Raw genomic sequence first — 20,173 nt, 5'->3', positions numbered from 1 at the left:
ACAGGGATGGCAGCTCTGCTTCATCCCATGAGGAAAAAGGAGGAAATGAGGAAACCCCAAGGGCAGGGTGGGCTGGGGTTCTTCACAATCAGGACGGGACTGCTGGGGTTTGTTCTGGAGCTTTATTGCAGCATCAGCCTCATCAATGCTTCAGACAATTGCAAGGTGGCAAAGCTCATGTCCTGCCAGCAGCAGCCAAAGATTTCTTTGTTCCAGAGCATTTAAAAACTTTCTGGCCAATAGCACATTGCTAAACTCACAGATAATTGTTTAGGTAATCACTAAAAGCACACCTACACCTGCTGCACACAGAGCTTGTCTGCTTTCTGTTAACAACACACAACACTTCATTATTCAGCTTTAAACCTTCCACTATCTTGCTTGGCTTATTTTTCTGCACTGTTAAGATCTATCTCAGCGAAGCCTAAACTCAAGCTGTTGTTTCATGTCCCTGCTTGCTGTACCATTGTAACTTTTCCACTTTCACACCTTGCAGCTGTTCTAGCTCCAATTTCTCTGCTCTGTTTTTAAAGCCTCCTTTCCCAGCTTGCTGAAAGTCTTCTTGCCTTTGCTATTTCCCACAGCAGGGCAGGGGAGGGCTCTTGGTGACGCGAGTGCCACCTGCCACAGGATGGCCCCGTTGTGTCACAGTGCTGTCCCACCCTGGGGCTGTGGCTGGACCACAACTGACCAATTATTTTTTATATTTTAAACTTTTAAAATATTTTTGTATAATTTATATATTTATATTTTTATATTTTTAATATTTAACTAATTTTATATTTTTAATATTTTTATTATTTTAATATTAACTAGTATTTTATTTTAATATTTCTATAATTTTAATATTTTATAATTTTTATATTTTGATATTTAACTATTTTTAAATTTTAGTATTTTTATATTTTTAATGTTTTATAATTTTTACAATTTATATTTTTAGATTTTTTATTTTTATATTTTTTAAATTTTCTTTTTTTATATTTTTAATATTTCTATTATTTTAATATTAACTAATTTTATATTTTAATATTTCTATAATTTTAATATTTTATAATTTTTATATCTTAATATTTAACTATTTTTATATTTTTAATATTTTATAATTTTTTACAATTTATATTTTTAGATTTTTTATTTTTATATTTTTTACATTTTCTTTTTTTATATTTTTAATATTTCTATTATTTTAATATTAACTAATTTTATATTTTAATATTTCTATAATTTTAATATTTCATAATTTTTATATTTTAATATTTAACTATTTTTAAATTTAAATATTTTTATATTTTTAATGTTTTATAATTTTTACAATTTATATTTTTAGAAATTTTTATATTTATATTTTTTACATTTTCTTTTTTAATATTTTTATATTTTTATTATTTTAATATTAACTAGTATTATAATTTAATATTTCTATAATTTTAATATTTTATAATTTTTATATTTTAATATTTAACTATTTTTAAATTTTAGTATTTTTATATTTTTAATATTTTATAATTTTTACAATTTATATTTTTAGATTTTTTATTTTTATATTTTTTACATTTTCTTTTTTTATATTTTTAATATTTCTATTATTTTAATATTAACTAATTTTATATTTTAATATTTCTATAATTTTTATATTTTATAATTTTTATATCTTAATATTTAACTATTTTTATATTTTTATATTTTTAATATTTTAAAATTTTTACAATTTATATTTTTATAATTTTTTATTTTTAATTTTTTTACATTTTCTTTTTTAATAGTTTTTTCTATTTTCTTTTTTTTTTGTCACCCCAGAAGCTGCATTTGTGCAGACAGCTGTGTGGGCCAGCAGCTGCTGCTGGTGAGAGGTGATTTCCTCTGCTGGGCCCTCCCCACCCTGTGCCCAGCCCATCCTCGGTGCCCTTTCAGCTCAAAGCCCCTGCTGTGCCTGGGCAGCTGCAGAATGGCTTCCCCTCAAGGCTTTGCAGTGAATTTTGCCCAAACCTGGGTGGAAACTGCAGGAAGGAGATGTGAAAATGGCTGAAGGTTAAGCATGGCACAAGAGGTGAGTTAAACTGGGGTGGGGAACTCCTGGTGTTTGTTTCCTGGAGGGGCAAATACTGAATTTCCTTCTGCATTTATTGGACCCAGGGCTGGTTGGGCACCTCCCAGCTGTGCCTTTGAGTGCCAGCCAGAGAGGGGAAAAGCCCTGGGTCCATCTTAGCAAAGCCTGGCCTCAACCTGTGGGTGCAGATCCCTGGATGTCAGTCTGGAAACGTGAGAGGAACGTGAGGAAAAACCAAAAACCACCCTGGGAACTGGAGCCCTGGCAGGAGCTGAGCTCAGGACCCACTGCCCTGGGCACGGGTTGGTTTTACCTCTGGGGGTTGGCAGGGAGGGTTTGCAAACCCCCTGCAGGCTCCTCTCATCTCTTTGAACAGCTCTGAATAAAGAATTCTCCTTCTTTTTCCTTTTGTTTTTGATAGGAGTTTGATAATCAAAAATCAGAAATGATGCTGCCTCACTGAGCAGGTAAAGGATTTGGGAAATTGGTTTTGCATCTCACAGAAGCCCCAAAGAACCGAGGCACTGCTGACAGCAGCCCAGGGAGCTCAGGGGACAAAGGGGGAGCAGAGGGTCCCCAAGGGCAGGGCTGGGCAGGGGGAAACCTCCCTGCAGGTTTATTTTGGTTTGTGCTCAATCCAAGAGGAATTGGCTCCGTGCTGCCATGGAAACAGCAGCAGGCCCCAGCAGGGTTTGCAGCCATCTCCAGGGAGCAATCCTGGGGAAATTCACCCCAAACCATCCCTGTGGGGCTGGGGGCTGAGGGAGCCACAAGCAGACAGGGCAGGACCTTGTCACACCAGTGAGGGGACACAGAATATCACACACAGAGCTGGGAATGTCCTGTCTGGAAATGGGGCAGGATCAAACCAGTGAGGGGACACAGAGCTGGGAATGTCCTGTCTGGGGACAGGGCAGGACCTTTGTCACACCAGTGAGGGGACACAGAATATCACACACAGAGCTGGGGATGTCCCGTCAGGAGATGGGGCAGGATCAAACCAGTGAGGGGACACAGAAACAGCACACCCAGAACTGGGGATGTCCTGTCTGGGGACAGGGTAGGACCTTTGTCACACCAGTGAGGGGACACAGAAAATCACACACAGAGCTGGGAATGTCCTGTCTGGAGCAGAGCTGATGTTTAAAATCCCAGTGTGACCCCAAGGGGTGTAATACCAGCAGGGAAGATACTCTAGGGCGAGTCTGCAAGGGTTAACCTGACAGCAAACATCTCATTCAGCCCAGCAAAGAGCAGGAAAATGACTCGGTTTTAATCTACTTTGTGTCCAGAAATATTCCATTAAAGAGGGGGAAAATAAATTCAGGGGGGGGCTCGTGGGCATCCTGAGAGCAGAGAAAGAGGTAAAATTAATCCTATCAATAATCCATGATGAATGATTCACTCAGCTCTCTTATTCACAGCCCCATCAGTTATCTGTATTCACAGGGAATTACACTCACATGGAATTACACACAGCCTCATCTGCATGGAAATGAGCAGCCCAGGAGGGCTCCACATCCCAGAGCCCATCCCTGTGCTTTCAGGGAGGGGAAGGAGCTCTGCAGGGCAGGAGGACAGGCACCCACCCACCCTCAGCCCTGGGGGGATGGCAGGAGATGGACTTCTGCTTCCCTTTTATTTTTCTTCCAGAACTTCCTTGCTGGAGCAGAGAACCAAGTGGAAACTGTTGATTAGAAATAGGATTTTGGGAAAAAGCAGTTGAAATGATGGAAAGTTCTGTCACACTTGTGCAGCCTACAGAGAGAGACTGAGATGGGCCAGGACTCAGAGAGCTCTCCCAGGAGCAGTCTCACCCTCACATTCCTGAGGGATTGTTCAGTGGTTTGCAGCCCATGACTGTAAATGTGGGATTTGCCTCCAGCTCTGACTCTCCAGGTGATGCTGACATGGCTGCCCCTTGCTTTGGTTCCACCTTTGGTCCTGAGGTAACAAATTTATCCCAGGGTCACTCTGAGAGGGTCTTTTAAAATAATTCTCCAGTGACAGGTGAGCCAGCAATGTCTGTGTTGTGAACAGTGATAGTTACACTGGTAAAAATGACCCAAAAGTTCTGCTTTAAAGCTAACATTTAACTATTTAACACTTAGCTGCCTTAAGCTGGGGTTTATGTTTGTGTCTGCAGGTAGAGCTGTAAATGACTGTGGGGAGTGGATCAGAGAGCTCTGCAGGCAGGGACAGCTCCTACCACAGATGGCAGAGTTGGATTATTTAAAACCTGTCAGTTTGGGAACCTCCAGGGTGACCTTCTCCTCCCTGGCCCTTTCAGTTCTGAGCTGTCCCCACCTGGGTTTGGCTGGGCCCTTTCAGCAGGAGTCAGGGAATGTGAATTCCTGGCAATCCGCAGAGCTCTGGGTGTGAGTGATGTGAGCAGAGGAGGTGGTGACAACAGAGAGACAAAATCCTGTGCAAGGACAAGCACCAACCCAGCTGATGCTGCAAATCAGCTGCAGAGCAGAATTTTTCCCCTGCCTCTCCTGTGATGTCCCTCAGAAAATCCGAACCCTGGGAAATCCCAGGAATTCAGCTGCTGCATCCCCACTTTCCAGCCCAGCTCTGGGTACCAACTGCTGCTGCACCCCAGCATTAGTGGGGGGATCTCAGAGGGAGGGGAAGGCTTGCATTTCAAAAGGAACAGAAGGAAAGTTCTTCCCCGGGGGAGTGGGAGGCTGCGTGATCCAGCCGTGGGCAAAACCCTCAGAAAATCAGAAAATCAATGTATTCCTGCTCCCTTTGGATAAAATCCCTCCCACGTGGGCAGAGGAGAGCGGGGCTGCTCGGAGGGGGCTCACCCCGAGCTGCTCTCTCTGTTTTCATGGGTTCCTGTCCCGCTCTGCTCCTGGAGGGGCAGCAGGGAGGGACCCAGGGCAGGGATGGAGCTGCACCTGCAGCAGCAGCAGCAGCGAATTCCTCTGCAGAGCGGCTGTGATTCAGTCCCGATGAATCACTCAGCCACTCTCCCTCTCCACCAGATCTTGGGATTCATCATTGTTACAGCAGGAGGAAAAGGAGGAGGGGAGGAAAAAAACCCCAAACTCCAGTGCTTTATCTCTCTCTCTCTGATACTTTCCAATTTTCCTGTTTAAAAATTTAATTCCATTTTTTTTTTTTTAGGCATCCCATGCAGGTGGAATAAACTTTTGCCAGTCCTGGAGAGAAAGCTGCATGGAGAGGAGGGAGATGGACCATGGGGCCAGCACTGGGGCCAGCATGTTAAAAACAAACATGCCCCGGTTCAGAGCAGCCAGGGGTGAAGGGGTTTGAGCTCTGCCTTCCCCAGGCTCCAAATCCTCCCCTGAGCAGCTTTAACCCTGCCCAGAGCTCTGCTGGCCCTCAATTCCTCACCCAGGCATTGAAAGGAGAGCACAGAAACCCACCCGACCCCATCCTCCCCCAGTGCAGACTCGGCATGGCCTTGGCTCAGGGCTCCACGCTCTGAATTTTCCCTTTTTGTGCCATTTTCCCCTTTGGGAGGTGCTGCTGGCGAGCCTGGCTGGGAGCACCATGGGAGGCAGGTGAGGAGCTGCTCTGAGCACTCAGATCTTGCCAGCAAGAACTACAAGTGTTTGCTCCAGGAAGAATTTATGTATAAATTCAGCATTAAATCTGGAGGCTACACTAGTGAGTAGCTACCACTAGTGTCTACTGTTAGTAAATACTAATAATGTCCAGAAAACTCACATCAGTACCATGGAGAGGAAAATGCAGGCAGCCCAAAATTGCTTCAGGAACTCTTTAACAGCTCCACCCAGACCAGCTTCATTCACTTTGGTTTGGGTCCTCTGAGAAAATCCACTCTGTGACAAAGTTTCTTCATGGCTTGGATGGGGTTTACTTTTGTTAATGTTATTCTTTCTCTGTCTTTCAGTTTCTATAGTGATGGACAAACACATGCAGCACACTGGGTGCTGTTTGCCTGCTCTGCCTGAAAACATCACCAAATTTTGGAGAAATCCATTGAAAAATCATTGCCAACACCCCCCCAGATCTTAAAAACACGAGTCCTATCAAACAAGTTGATAATGTGTTTAATATAAATTTACTTTCTGGATTTATTTTGACAGTAAGAAGCAGGTATTGCACTTCTGTGGGTGCTCTGGTTTCTCCTGCATCCACACACAAGTGGAGATGTCCTTTGGAGGGGCAAGGACCTCAGCTGTGGTTAAAGGGCATGGAAATGCTCCAAAGCAAATTCTATCTGTGACCCTGAGCGTGCTCTGGGTCTCCCTGTGAACCCAGAGATCTCTGAGGAATCCCAGCCCTGTACAGCTTGAAAGCCCCAGACCCCAAAGTGCAGCTGCAGAAGTGAGAGGTGAAGGTGAGCACACCTGGGGAAGGAGCTGCTCGGGTCCTGGGCTTGTGCTGGGCTGATTTCAATGGGTATTTTAAAAGCTCAGCTGATGAGCTGCTTGTGGTGTCCTGCTCTGCCAGGACTGAGCTTTGTTAAGGGTGTCAGGGCCAGATTTCAGCTGCCAAAGCTCCGATAATGTCAGAGGAGCTGATGCTGCAGCTGAAAAAGCCTTTGCAGCGTGCTTGGAAATACCGCCAATCTTTTGTTTGTTTTGAGAAATCCATTGAAAGATCTTTGCCAAAACCCCTCAGATCTTTAAAAAGCGGCTCCAGTCGAGCAAGTTATAGTAACATGGGCTTGCTCCGCTTCCCTTCTGCACACAAGCAACCAAACCACGCCACCGATCCCCGAATCGCTCCGAAAGGGAGGGAGAAGCATCGGCGAGAATTCTCGGGATAAAGGGAGAGCTGCGCTGCCCGCACGGCTCCGGGGCGAGCTCGGGGTTGGTCTCTGGGGAGGAGCGGCCCCGGCTTTCCCCGGGCGGGGCGGGGACAGCGCGGGCACCCCCGCGCTCCGTGCGGGGCCGGGGGAGGCGCTGCCCGCGGAGCCTCGGCGGGAGCGCGGCCCCGCACCCGCACCCGGACAGACGGAATCCCGGGCAGGACAGACCGCACCCGCACCTGGGCAGGAGCTCAGCCCCGCACCCGCACCTGAGCGGGCAGGACAGACAGACCGCATCCCTGGCAGGACAGACCGCATCCTCACCTGGGCGGGCAGGAGGCTCCGCATCCGCACCCGGGCAGCGCCGGCAGCCGCCCTGCCCCATCCCGCCAGCATGAGCGGCAGCACCGGGGGAGCCGCGCCGGGCACCGCGGGGCTCTGCCCCGGCCACGGTGAGCAGGAGCGGCGGAGGGAGCGGGAGGACGGAGCTCCGCTGGGAGCTGGGCAAACCCGCTCCGGGGGGAAATGTTCGCCGGCATCGCCCGGGGAGCGCCCCTCGGCAGCGCGGGGGTGACGCGGGTGCGGTGTCCGGTATTACCCGGTTCCGGTGCCCGGTATTTCACCATGTGCGATGCCCGGTGTCCCACCCCGGGTGCGGTGCCCGGTATCCCCCGGGTTCGCGGCAGAGCCCCGGGGCGCTCGGAGGGAGAGGAGGGGAGGAAGGCAGTCAGGCTGGTCCGGTGGCCGTGGCACAGGTGAAGGTGGCAGCGAGCAGCACTCGGTGGCTCCGGTGCCCAGCAGAACCCCGGGATGGGCAGCACTGACCCGCAGGAGGAACGGGACTGGGGTGGGCACGGAGCCCCTGGCACGGGGCAAGTCCCGGGGAGGGGAGGAGAGGCTCGGCGGGCTCTGCACGAGTGGGAAATTTCGTTCACTGAAGCGAGGATGAATGAGGAGCTCAGGGCACGGGCAGGTTGTGGTGCTTGGGGACAGGCTCAGCGGTGGCCCTGGCTGTGCTGGGAGAACGTGTGGAGGATCTCAGAGGGGACTTCCAGCCTTAACAGTTGTGCAATTCTGTGGTGAAGAAGGTGTTTTCCAGCACTGGGCAGCTCTGTGCTGTGCCAGGGTCCAGAGTGCAAAGGCTCCGCTCGCCCTGGGGCTCCCCAAGCTCTGTGTCTGTTCCAAGCTGGTGTCACTGAGGTTGGAGCATTCATTGCTGCTGGAGCTCGCTCAGAATGACTGCAGGGTGAGGGAGGCTCGCAGGAGTCCTGCCCCAGCCCGGGTGCTTTGATTCTGGTTCAGTGTGTGGCTCCCATCGGGGACAGACAGAGCAGGGTCACTCCCTGCAGCCCTGGGGCATCTCCCCTGCCCCAAAACAAACTTCACCCTCGGGAACTTGATAGAAAGGTGAGTAATTAAAACATTACCCCGCTGCAAGTTTGTGCTGCTTGAGGGCAGTAAGGAAGGAGCCCAGTCCTGGTGTGCCAGCTTCGGAGCCTGGAGTGTGCTTTGAGGTGTGTGATGTCATTATGACTTCATTTCTCCTTAAACCCAAAATGCTTTCCTTTGAGTGGGAACATTTGAGAGGATGACTTCTCTCTGCCCCCTGTTACTGCAGTTGGCTGGTTTTGCTTGGCAAAGGCAGGGTGGAGTTTTTAGGGGATAATTTGGATTTTGTCGGTGTAGCAGAGGGTGAGGATGGCCTGGCTGAGGTCACCCTCCAGGGAAAGCACCCAGGGATGTGCAGCGGGTGTGCAGAGCCATTCCTTGGGGGAAGAGCCGCAGGAAACAGGGATGGGAGCATTCCCAGCAGGAATGGGGACTGCTGTGATGGGCTGGGAGCAGCAGCACCTTCCTCTCCTCTGAGATCTTCCCTCGCAGCCTGACCTTGGCTCTGTCACTGCTGTCCAACAGCGCCGTTAGAAAACAAACATGAGTCAGGCTGAGTTTGCTTAGGTAATAACTCCTTCCACACCAAGGTGTGTTTATTTCCTCCAGCAGGCTCTGACCTGACAGACAGAAATGGTTGAGTTTGCCCAGGACTTTGTAAGCACTGATTTAAAAGTAAGAGTGCCCTGGCTGAGCCTCTTGGCTCCTTCTAGGAAGCCTCCAAATGGTGCATTCAGCTCCCCTGTGCCAACTGTGCTCCTGCAAGTGCCAGCAGTGCTTCCTCCTCTCCCCCTCCTCCTCCTCATGCCCATCCTCTGGAGCCAGCTGGCATGCCTCGATTTTTCCACCTTTTCCAGGTATTCCAGGAAGTTTGAGGCAGGACAAAGAGCAAGGGACAGGTGCAGCCAGAACAGGCTGAGCCCTTGGGGCTGGAGATACCTGGAACCTGTGGAAGGAGCTCCCGGGTGAATTCAGGGCAGGTGCAGCTGGATGTGGGATGGAGGATGCAGGAGCCTGTGCTGGGAGTGGGGCTGAAGAGGAGCTGGGGATTGCCCAGCTCTGTCCTGCTTTCCACCCTCCCCTGCTCCTGCAGACAGGGGGGACAAGGAGGGGACCCCAGTGTCCTCTGTGGGGACAGGCTGTGCTGGCTGCAGGAGCAGTGGGACGGGGTAGGAGAGCCAGGAGGGTGTGAGGAGGCAGCAGCTCGCCCTGCACATCCCACAGTGACACCGTGGGGACACTCCCTGTGCGTGTTTGTGTTTGAAAGCAGAGCTGCTGCTTGAGGGGAAAGCAGGAGAGAGCATCCCCCAGCACCTGCTGCAGGAGTGCCCTGGGTGGGTTTGTTCACACAGGCAAAATGGAAATGATCTGAGTAATTCCACTGAGGAGCCCCTCTGGCTTCACTGCCTGGCGATCCAAAGGAGTCAGCCTGGATCAGGGGGGATCAGCAGGAATTTCCCCATGGAAAGGGGGCTCAGGGCAGGCTCAGGGTGGGCACAGCAGGAATTTCCCCATGGAAAGGGGGCTCAGGGCAGGCTCAGGGTGGGCACAGCAGGAATTTCCCCATGGAAAGGGGGCTCAGGCACTGGAACTGCCCAGGGAGGGTTGGATCCCCATCCCTGGAGGTGGCACTCAGGGCTGGGGACAAGGTGGGGATGTGGCACAGCCTGGACTCAATGGGCTGGGAGGGCTTTTCCAAATGATTCTGGGATTCTGTGGCTGCAGAGAATGTTGGTGTAAGTCCTGAGAACCCCGTGGTTAAAATCTGGGGTGTCAGTGCCAAGTTCTGGGGGTTAAAGGAAATCTCTCATGGAACACAACTAATTAATATCCACTCTGGGCTTCCCTGCCCATCTGCAGAGCAGACACTGATGAGTGTCAGGTTAGAGACTGTCCCCTCTCTGACCTGGTCATTCCGGTCCCTCATTCCTTAGGGAGTCTCTGAAAAAACCTCTCAAAAAAGACAAATACACCCGATTAAATGGTGCCAATATTCCTTTGTAAACCTGGTGGATCCCTGAGGCAGCAGAGTGTGAGGAACTCATTGTGGTGCAGTTTATAGGAAAGGGGGAAAGTGCTTCATGGCTTTTGCATTTAACCCCTTGCACTTCTGTTTGCTGGCATTCCCTGGTGCACTTTTTGTGGGACTACCTTTATTATATTATTATTTGTCAGGGAGATGTTACCTTTGCTTAAGCTGGGGCAGAGGGTGAGAGAGGGATGATCCATGTGCTTCTTCCCTCAGCTAACACCAACCCCACCCCAGGATTTGCAAAGCAGCTGCCTTTAATCTGGTCTCGTTGCGTAATTCCATTAGAATTATTTTTATTAGAGCCCATAATGTGATCCAGAGCCCCCTCAGCCCTGAGGAGTGGCTGCAGTGTGGGGAGACACGGCCAGCGGGGCCTGGGGGAAAGCAAATTACTCTGCAGGAGCACAAACGGAGCTCGGGCAATTTGATGTGATTAGGGAAACAATTAGAGAGAATGGCTGGAGGTGCAGCGGCCCCGAGGCTCTGGAGAGGGCACAGGGTGCTGTGCCAGCCTGGCATGGGGAGTGAGGGGAAATTCCACTCTCAGCCCCTCTGTGGGTGCTGCTGGGTGTTTGTGCCCTGCCCTGGAGCAGGCCTGGAGGGTTTGGTTATTCCAGGTGGGTTTGCAGAGAGCAGTGCCCGGGTTTGGGTGGTGCAGCAGGGCTGGGGCTGTTCCTGCACCGAGCTGGGCAGGGAGATCATTCTCCTTTTCTGGGCTCTGGGTCTGTGTTTCCTGAGCTGAGGGAGCAGTTCAGGGCCCTGCCTTCAGAGAATCCCATCCCCAACTCTCCCCCTGCCTTCAGAGAATCCCATCCCCAATTCTGCCCTCATCCCCAGAGGTTCTCAGCCCCCAAACCCCCTCTCATCTCCTCTCTTTGTCCCTGCAGTGTCTGCCTGTGCCCACACCTGCCTGAGGCTCCCATCTCTGTGCTTGGGAGTCCTCCAAAGCTCTAAAATTCCACATTAGCCCTGCCAGCAGCTGAGCAGCCACTCACACCACCTTCCCCAGGTGCACGGGGGGTTAATCTGGCCTCATTAACCCCCCATTTTGGGTGTACCCATGGAAAATTCACACCAGGTGCACAAGGGTTAATCTGGCCTCATTAACCCCCCATTTTGGGTGTACCCATGGAAAATTCACACCAGGGGCACAAGGGTTAATCTGGCCTCATTAACCCCCCATTTTGGGTGTACCCATGGAAAATTCACACCAGGTGCACAAGGGTTAATCTGGCCTCATTAACCCCCCATTTTGGGTGTACCCATGGAAATTCACACCCGTGCACAAGGGTTAATTGGCTCATTAACCCCATTGGTGTACTGGAAATTCACACGGCAAAGTAACTGCTCTACCATTTGGGTGTACCATGGAAAATTCACACCAGGTGCACAAGGGTTAATCTGGCCTCATTAACCCCCCATTTTGGGTGTACCCATGGAAAATTCACACCAGGTGCACAAGGGTTAATCTGGCCTCATTAACCTCCATTTTGTGGTGTATCCATGGAAAGCCCACAACACCTTCTCCAGGAATAAAGGGTTAATGTGGCCTCATGGATCCCCCATTTTGGGTGCACCAGGGCTGTTCTACCATCAGGAATTTCACCATTAAACCTCTCTCAGAGGTCTCCCTGAGAGGACTCGAGGGAAGCAGCTGAAGCTCTGCACCCAGCAATGGAGCTGCTCCCTGCTCATCACCCAGAAGTTGTTCTGAGGGGTCCTGGCCCTTCTGGGGCTCCTCAGCTCGACCAGGGGGTGCTGGGCTGGGCCCTGGCAGGGAAATGATGGCGAGGTGAGAGCCAGGCTGGTTCCACATGGAGCAGAAGAGCTTGAGGAGCATGTTTGGGGTGATCTGGCTCTTCATGGCTGCTTTGGCATCCCTGAAGCCCCCATTGAAGCCCCTCTCAGAGCTCTGTCTGACAGATCTGCAGCTGATTTTAGATGAGCCAAGGCAGTGGAACGTGTTTGTTCTCCATGGGCCCTCCATGGGATTGTTACAAAAACATGTTTTCCCTACCAGGAAAAACTGCCAAGCAGAATTTTTATCATTCAGCAGAGAAGGGAAAAAGGGACATAAAATAGAAACCCAAACCCAGTCAACACTGTCCCCAGAAAAATAAGGGAAAGTTGCAGCAATGAATATAAATTAGGAATTAGAGCATGTAGGTGTCTGATAAGGCAGGCTAAAGGAATCTGTGAAATAGTAATGAGCAGGGGGTTAAGGATGAAGGAAAACATCTTCCAAGAAGAGTGAGAACCACCAGAATGTTGTGTTCAGGAGCTGCTCTGCTGGGCTCAAATGGAAGAGTCAGAACAGGGGAGGACAGAGTCAGATTGGGCCTGCAATGAACAAAATCTGCTGAGCTGTCACCAAACTCCAGGTGAGAGAAGGCACTGGGCAGGCAGGGGCAGAAATGGGAAGGTGAGAGCAGAACAGGTCCTGTGGCAGAGGCAAACAGCACCCGAGGGCCTGGGCTGTGCAAAATGAAGGGAATGGAGCTCCCGTGCATTCCTTCTGGGGAAAATGAAGGGAATGGAGATCCCTCTCCCTCTTTCTGTGGAAAATGAAGGGAATGGAGTTCCCTTCTGCAGTGGAAAATGAAGGGAATGGAGTTCCCTTTCCTTTCTGCTGTGGAAAATGAAGGGAATGGAGTTCCCTCTTCCTCCTTCTGTGGAAAATTAAGGGAATGGAGTTCCCTTTCCCTTCTGCAGTGAAAAATGAAGGGAATGGAGTTCCCGTGCATTCCTTCTGTGGAAAATGAAGGGAATGGAGTTCCCTTCTCCCTCTTGCTGTGAAAAATAAAGGGAGTAGAGTTCCTTTTCCTTCTGCTGTGGAAAATTAAGGGAATGGAGTTCCCTCTTCCTCCTTCTGTGGAAATTAGGTTCTCTTTCCCTTCTGCTGTGGAAAATGAAGGGAATGAAGTTCCCTCTTCCTCCTCCTGTGGAAAATGAAGTTCCCTCCTCCCCTTTGCCTCCATGCCCTGCCAGTCCCTGGCTCTGCCCTCAGGCTGTGCTGCACAGGGACCCTCGGTGACAGACACAGCAGATTGAGCTCTGCAGCCCCCAAACCTCTCACTGGAGCCCCCCTGAGCAGCCCAGCCTGCTCTGAGCCCAGGGGCAGCAGGGAAGGGCAGAGTGAGCATCTCCTTGCTGCTCTGAGTTTAGGAGCTCCCTGGTCAGCAGAAAATCATGGAGCTGATAAAAGCTAATTGCAAAGATGCCTTTTATGAGTGCCTCCTTTTCCATGGGCTCTGCTCGGCTGAGCTGTTTTATTGATCAGATCCCTTCTATTGCAGCTCAGGGAGGAAAACAAGCAGCCCTTCTGCACTTGTGTTTGCTTTTAATAAAATACAGCAGGCAGAACTTGCTGGGGGATGATTAAAACACAGCCAGGGAATTGGGAGCTGGAGGAAGAAGGGATTTCCTCCTGCCCATTCAGCTCAGGGTTCCCCTGCTCCATGGAAGAGCCATTTACCAAGTAAATGCCAAAAGGCAGGAGAAATCTGGGTTGTTCACCTGTGGGGACAGTCTGGGGTGAGGTCAGGGCAGTGTGAGCACAAATACCTGGAAGCTGGGAAATTGTGAGCTCAGAGAAGAGAAGCTTGGAGCAGAGGAAGGGTTTCCATCAGCCAGGAGTTCCTGCTGCATGGAATTGTGGCAATGGGGAAGGGCTGTGAGCACACCCCACTGTTTGTTATTAGCAATAATGCCACTGGTGGCAGCAGATTAATTCTGGATTAACGTTCCTCTGCTGCTCATCCCTGTGTGTTTGCATCCCAAGGGCTCCCTGGCACAGGGGCTGAGAGGTTTCTTAGCTCTGCAGTGCTTCCCAGGCAATTCCTTCCTTCTCCACATCCCTCCCTTCAGCAAACACCTCATCCCTCACTGCTCTCTGGCTGCCCAGACATTCATTGTTCCAGCTTTTGTTTATTTAAAAACAAACACAAACAAACAAAAAGAATCAGCTTCGAGAGCCCAGATCAAGGATCCAAAAATAGGCAACCCAGGAGAGACTGAAAGCTCCAGTCTTGGCTCGTGGGAACATTTTTAGGTGATGAGCATTAAACAAAACCCAGCTAAAAGGAGCGGGAGGAGCAGCCTGGGGAGAGGTGAGAGGTGGCTGTGGGGTGGCCCCTGCAGCAAGAATTCCCCTGGGATTTTCCACCAGCCATGGAAACCTGCAGGAGGTCACTGTGCCATGGAGCTGTGGCATCAGATGTTTATTGAAGGGAGGGATGTGGAGAAGGAAGGAATTGGAAGCACTGCAGAGCCAGAAAACCTCTCAGCTCCTGTGCCAGGGAGCCCTTGGGATGCAAACACACAGGGATGAGCAGCAGAGGAACGTTAATCCAGAATTAATCTGCTGCCACCACTGCCATTATTGCTAATAACGAACAGTGGGGTGTGCTCAGCCCTTCCCCATTGTCACAATCCCATCCAGCAGGAACGCCTGGCTGCTGGAGATTTGGGGACAAGTTTGCATCCCCCAGGTGCAGGAATAAACAAGGGCAGGGAAAAAATAGTCACAGCAATAAAATGCAGCAAGGAAGATTTAGGAGAGAGCCTAAAAAATTCCCTCCATGTTCTTCCCCTGGGGGGCTGCACAAGGAGAATGTGGAATCTCCATCTCCAGATGTCAGGGTGAAGTATAGCTGGGTCTGCTGAAACTGCTCCTCAGGGTCCCTTCCATGGCCTCAGAATCTGCTTTACAGCCTGGAAAGAAACACAGAGCTGAAACAACTGCATGGCAGATTTCCCTGGTGGTGAGTTGGTTTTTTAAGTGACAAATGGGGACTTCCTGTTGGAGAAGCCTGATTGCAGAGTAATGTGATTTTCTGTGAAAAAGCCAACAGAAAAGCTGTTTGCTGGATCTGCTGCCTTGGTGCTGCTCTGAGCTTTTCTTGGATCTGCAAAGTTGGTGCTGACAAAAGATTTTGGTGCCGTTTTCTCTTTGGATGTTCTTCCTCCAGATCAAAAGCCTGATTAAACACAATAAACCAAAGGTGCAGATAACAGGGCAGGAGGCTGTGCCAGCTCAGGGTTTCCTGCTTCCCTGTTCACAGCCCCTTTTTTTCTGGCTGGTTGTCCTGGCTGGCTTTGGGAGGTGTGACGTGAGCAGGGGCTCTCCCTCCTCCTTCCTCAGTGCACCAGGATGAACATCCCAGGATCTCCAGGCTTTCCAGCAGCTTCCATCCCTGGGAGGTGCAGGGACAAGGCCAGGCTTGGAACAGGACGGGGTTAATGTGGAGGGAGCCAGGAATGGTGGGGAGGATCTTGTACAGGAGCCTGGAGTGCCAGGACACAGGGAATGGCTGCAGCTGGCAGAGAGTGGGTTCAGATGGGATGCAGGGAGGAAATTCCTCATTGTGAGGGTGCCCAGAGCAGCTGGGGCTGCCCCTGCATCCCTGGCAGTGCCCAAGGCCAGGCTGGGTGGGTTTGGAGCACCTGGGACAGTGGGAGGTGTCCCTGCCATGGCTGGGGTGGAATAGATGAGCTCTGAGGTCCTCCCAATCCAAACCATCCCATTCCATCCCATTCCTCCCATCCCAAACCATCCCATTCCATCCCATTCCTCCCATCCCAAACCATCCCATTCCTCCCATCCCAAACCATCCCATTCCATCCCATTCCTCCCAACCCAAACCACCCCATTCCATCCCATTCCTCCCATCCCAAACCATCCCATTCCTCCCAACCCAAACCACCCCATTCCATCCCATTCCTCCCAACCCAAACCATCCCATTCCATCCCATTCCTCCCAACCCAAACCACCCCATTCCATCCCATTCCTCCCATCCCATTCTGTGATTTGGGCTGGTCCTTCCCATGCCAGGCCCCTCCTCACCCCGTGCTCAGCTGGCTGCAGTCCCAGGGCAGTGGGAGCCACTGGGGACACTGGGGCTGCCCTGCTGGTGGCACCGGTGCCACTCCTTCCTGCAGAACAAATGCCAGGATAGATCACTTTGCACTCTCTCCCTGAGAGATGGGTTTATTTTTTATGTCACCGAGCAGGGTTTGTGAGAGCACATCTCTATTTCTGTCACGAGCAGCGCAAGTGCAGAGTCAGGGCTGGGTACTCACTCAGTGCTCACCAGGCTGCTCATTGTGATGTCTCCACACTTTCCCCTCCTCCCTCACTCCCAAGCAATTAACAGGAAACCCAGCTGCTGCCTGAATGGACACATTTCCAGCAATCTTCCTTAATTCTTTATTTACTGTGAAATGAGCGGGGCACAAACTGCAACGTCAGTTCCTCTCCTGGGGCTGGGGCTGCTCCTCCTGCCAGCCCAGCCTCTCCCTGCCCTCTCCCCATGCCTATCCCCGAGCTGGGATGGAAAGCAGGGTGGGGAACACCTGATTGCTGCCCTGAATGCCTGCAGGGAGCAGCTTCCAGGGAATTGGGGTCACCAAAGCTCAGTGCTCAGTGCTGGGTGTCCCTCCTGACACTGATTTGTGCTAGGAGAGCTCAAACTTCACTTCTGCACCTTCCAGAGCAGGGCATGGTGGCATCTCCTGCCAGGCAAAGGGAGGAGGAAGAAGATGGGCAGGAGGAAGAGAAGAAGGAGGAGGAGGAGGAAAGGGAGAAGAAGGAAGAAGAAGAGGAGGAGGAGAAGGAAAAGGAGAAGGAGGAAGAGAAGGAGGAGGAAAAGGAAGAAGAGGAGCAGGAGGAAAAGGAGAGGGAGGAAGAGAAGGAAAAGGAAAAGGGGGAGGAGGAGAAGGAGGAAGAGAAAGAAGAGAAGAAGAAGGAGGAGGAGGAAAGGGAGAAGAAGCAAAAGAAAAGGAGGAGGAAGAAGATGGGCAAGAGGAAGAGAAGAAGGAGGAGGAGGAGAAAGAAGAGAAGGAGAAGGAAGAGGAGGAGGAAAGGGAGAAGAAGGAAGAGAAGGAGGAGGAAAAGGAAGAAGAGGAGCAGGAGGAAAAGGAGAGGGAGGAAGAGAAGGAAAAGGAAAAGGGGGAGGAGGAGAAGGAGGAAGAGAAAGAAGAGGAGCAGAAGGAGGAGAAGAAGGAGGAGGAGGAGGAAAGGGAGAAGAAGGGAAAGGAAAAGGAGGAGGAGGAAAAGGAGGAAGAGGAAGAAAAGGAGCAGGAGCAGAAGGGCTGCAGCAGATAGTGCAGAACTGAGGCAGGTTTGGGGAGGTCAGTGCAGAAAGGAGGCAGGTTTGGGGAGGCCAGGCCAATTGATGCCATCACATCTGGGATTTCCAAGGTCAGGGGTGGGATGGGTGCAGGGCAAGGTCCAAAATCCCACTGGGCACAGATGGAGACACTCCTGAATTCTCCATTCGCGCCCTCCATCCCAGGAGGATCTCACCCACAGCAGGCTGTGCAGGGACCTTGAGCAGCCCTGAGCTCTGCCAAATCCCACAAAAATGCTTTTGTGCATCCTCTGGGATGTTGGGAAAGGTCTCAGGGATTTCAGGGGTGCAGGCAGGTTTGTTACACAGGATCCAACCCTGATAAATCCACATTTAACCTTACAGCCCCCGTGCCCTTGGCTGGCCCTCCCCAGCCTCTGCTGTAAACCTGGTGCTCAGCAGCCTTTTAAATTTATTATTTATCCTTTATCACTGTTATTTTAGGTTCTATTGTGGCTGGAGGAGCTTCCAGAGGCAGCTGAGGATGGTGGGGTTTGTTCAAGGCAGGCAGCACCTCCTCTTGGGATAAAAATCAATAAATTGGTACCAGCACTCCAAAATCTGAGCTCAATAATTATTATTATTATTAATAATGATAATTAATTTAATTAATTCCTAAGGTATTTACAGAGACGGTCTGGCCACAGTGGGCTGGGTCTCTTGTGCTGGTAGAAATTATATTTAATTGGAGTGAAGGAAATAGAATTAATTAATAGAATTAATGCAGTGGGAGAATCAGCTCTCAAGTTAAGGTGGGTGTTTATTCCTCAAAGGAATAATTTCTTTAAAGGGCAAGTTAGGACCCACTAAAAAGTGCAGCACTGCTGGAGTCAGGGGATTTCAGGGTAAAACAAACTCAGAGCAGAAAGGTGTGTGGTGATAAATGTGTATGGGGGATCTTAAAGGATTGGGGAGAGCAAGAATGAAAAACAGAAATTTTTAAAAATCCAAAATGACAAATTATTCATTGTGAGTGACTGTGAAGTGGCTTGGGAGGCTGCCAGGCCATTCTGGGGGCTGAGAGCCCACCTGATTTCCTTTCCAGCCCTGGGAAAAGCATCCAGGTAAAAGAAATGGCTCTCAAACAGCTTTTACTTGAGAGAAAAATCTGTTTTTATTTCAATAGCAGTGACATTCTTTTTGTCACATCCAGGCTCTTTTGTTCCCTTCATTGCTGCAGCTTTGGGTGGAAGGAGTCTGGCAGCCACACCTGGAACTTTTTTTCCAAAAATAACATTTACTTTTGGCCAATTTAATACTTTGCAACTTCTCAGGAAGAGTTTTTCATTTGCTTTCTGAGGGACTGTGTAAATATGAATAAAAGTCAGCTGTTTCACGAGCTGGGAAGAAAATAAAAGAGGAAAAAAAATTAAAAAGCTCCTTTGGCAAACACCCACATGGAAGTTTTTAAAAGCAGCCTCAAACTGCATCTGTAGGCTGCAGCTCCTCCTCCACCCCTGTGTGTCCCTGTGCTCCAGGGAGGGAGAGCAAACAGCAATTCACCATTTTAAAGGCAATTTTGGGTTTTTGGTTATGATGTGCAGTGGTGCTGTGCTGTCCCAAGCATCCCTGTGCTGCCAGCCTGGAACAAGGAGGGAATTCCAGAGGTGAGGTGGCAATTCCCTTCTGCAGCTCTTTCATGGAAATCTCGCCGAGTTTGGGTTTTCTGTGGCACATTTGGAGTGCCTGCAGTTGTTTGGGGCTGGGCGTAATTCATAATCAGGGTTTGGCACAAGCACTGAGACCAGGACGGGAAGGAGATTCAGCAGGTGAAAGTAAAGGAATTTTGCTGAAAAATGCCCCAGAGCACCTTGAATTGAGAGCATTTCCAACCTTCCTGGCCAGCAGAAGCTCTTGCCCTGCCTCAAATGAATCTCCAAAGGAAAACCTTTTATATCATATTTTTCACAGAGATTTCAGGCCTTTCTTAAGCTGCTTTACCTGGTTGTGACCAAACCTTTTTCTTGTTTAAAACCACAGAATTTCAAACTAAAGACCTTCATGGATGCTGCCTGTGCCCTTTGCAGTCTCCCAGACCATCCCATCCATAAATCCCTGCAGTCTGAGCATGCTGCAAAACCTCCAAAGTAATTTAGCACAGGAGGAACCCACCCTGAGTCCAGGTGAGCCCAAGAATAAGGAAAATCTGACTCCTGAGAACTGAGCAGACGGCTCAGGACTGACCTTCATATTGGGGATGTTCAGATGTAGATGAATTTTAGATTAAGAGCTACGAATCACAAGCTCTGCCAGCATTCAGAGTTTTCTGACACAGAAAGCAGAGCTGGTGCCTTTTTAGAGCAGCAGTTTCCTCACCCTGCTGCTGGTGTGAGGGGGAGAAAGGCTGGGAGGATTTTAGGAGAGGAAATGTAGGTTCTGAGGAGGTTTGGTGAGTTGTGAGCAGAGAGGGAGCACAGCCCGGATCAGAGTTGGGTGGTGAGAAAGGATTCACCCTCCCTCCTGCCCTCAGCTGCTCATTGACATCTCTCACTGCGTTTTTGGTGTTCTGGGAGAGCCAGGCTGTCCCAGGGATGTCTCAGGGCTGAGTGTGAGCGCAGCTGAAGGCTGGGTGTGGATGGCAGAGCTGACAGAGCTCACAAGGCCCCTGTCGCGGGCAATAACGCACAGGTGTCGCAGGCAATAACGCACAGGTTTCACAGCTGCTGCCTCTGCCTCACACAAACACAGCCTGGCAGGGGCAGGGAGCTGCTGCAGGGGGAACAAAGCCACCCTTGAGGAGTTTACTGCTGTCAATATTTGATCCAGCAGCGCACAACTGCCCGGCCGTGCCCTTTTCTGGGGAGCAGCCCTTGGGCTC

At 50.3% G+C, this 20,173-nt stretch overlaps 1 protein-coding gene and 1 long non-coding RNA gene across 5 annotated transcripts in view; both read left to right on the top strand.

Moving 5' to 3' along the window:
* Nucleotides 1-1,972: 1,972 nt before the first annotated feature.
* LOC135453801 (uncharacterized) lies at nt 1,973-5,886 on the top strand. The gene is made up of 3 exons (XR_010441946.1): nt 1,973-2,050; nt 2,472-2,517; nt 5,186-5,886. It is a non-coding gene; the product is annotated as an uncharacterized LOC135453801 (long non-coding RNA).
* A 352-nt stretch (nt 5,887-6,238) lies between these two features.
* Nucleotides 6,239-20,173, top strand: part of HTR4 (5-hydroxytryptamine receptor 4) — a 67,238-nt gene continuing 53,303 nt past the window's right edge. The window contains exons 1-2 of one of the 4 annotated variants that reach the window (XM_064725183.1): nt 6,239-6,389; nt 6,747-7,255. The gene's annotated coding sequence lies outside the window, so the exon portion shown is untranslated. Of the gene's footprint in view, nt 6,390-6,644; nt 7,256-19,335; nt 19,479-20,173 lie in introns of those variants that run through there. The other 3 variants (XM_064725184.1, XM_064725185.1, XR_010441945.1) reach the window with 3 other exon arrangements.

The sequence above is a fragment of the Zonotrichia leucophrys genome, chromosome 13, assembly GCF_028769735.1.
Source record: "Zonotrichia leucophrys gambelii isolate GWCS_2022_RI chromosome 13, RI_Zleu_2.0, whole genome shotgun sequence".
Lineage (NCBI taxonomy): Eukaryota > Metazoa > Chordata > Aves > Passeriformes > Passerellidae > Zonotrichia > Zonotrichia leucophrys.
This window is presented reverse-complemented; position numbering and strand designations above follow the sequence as displayed.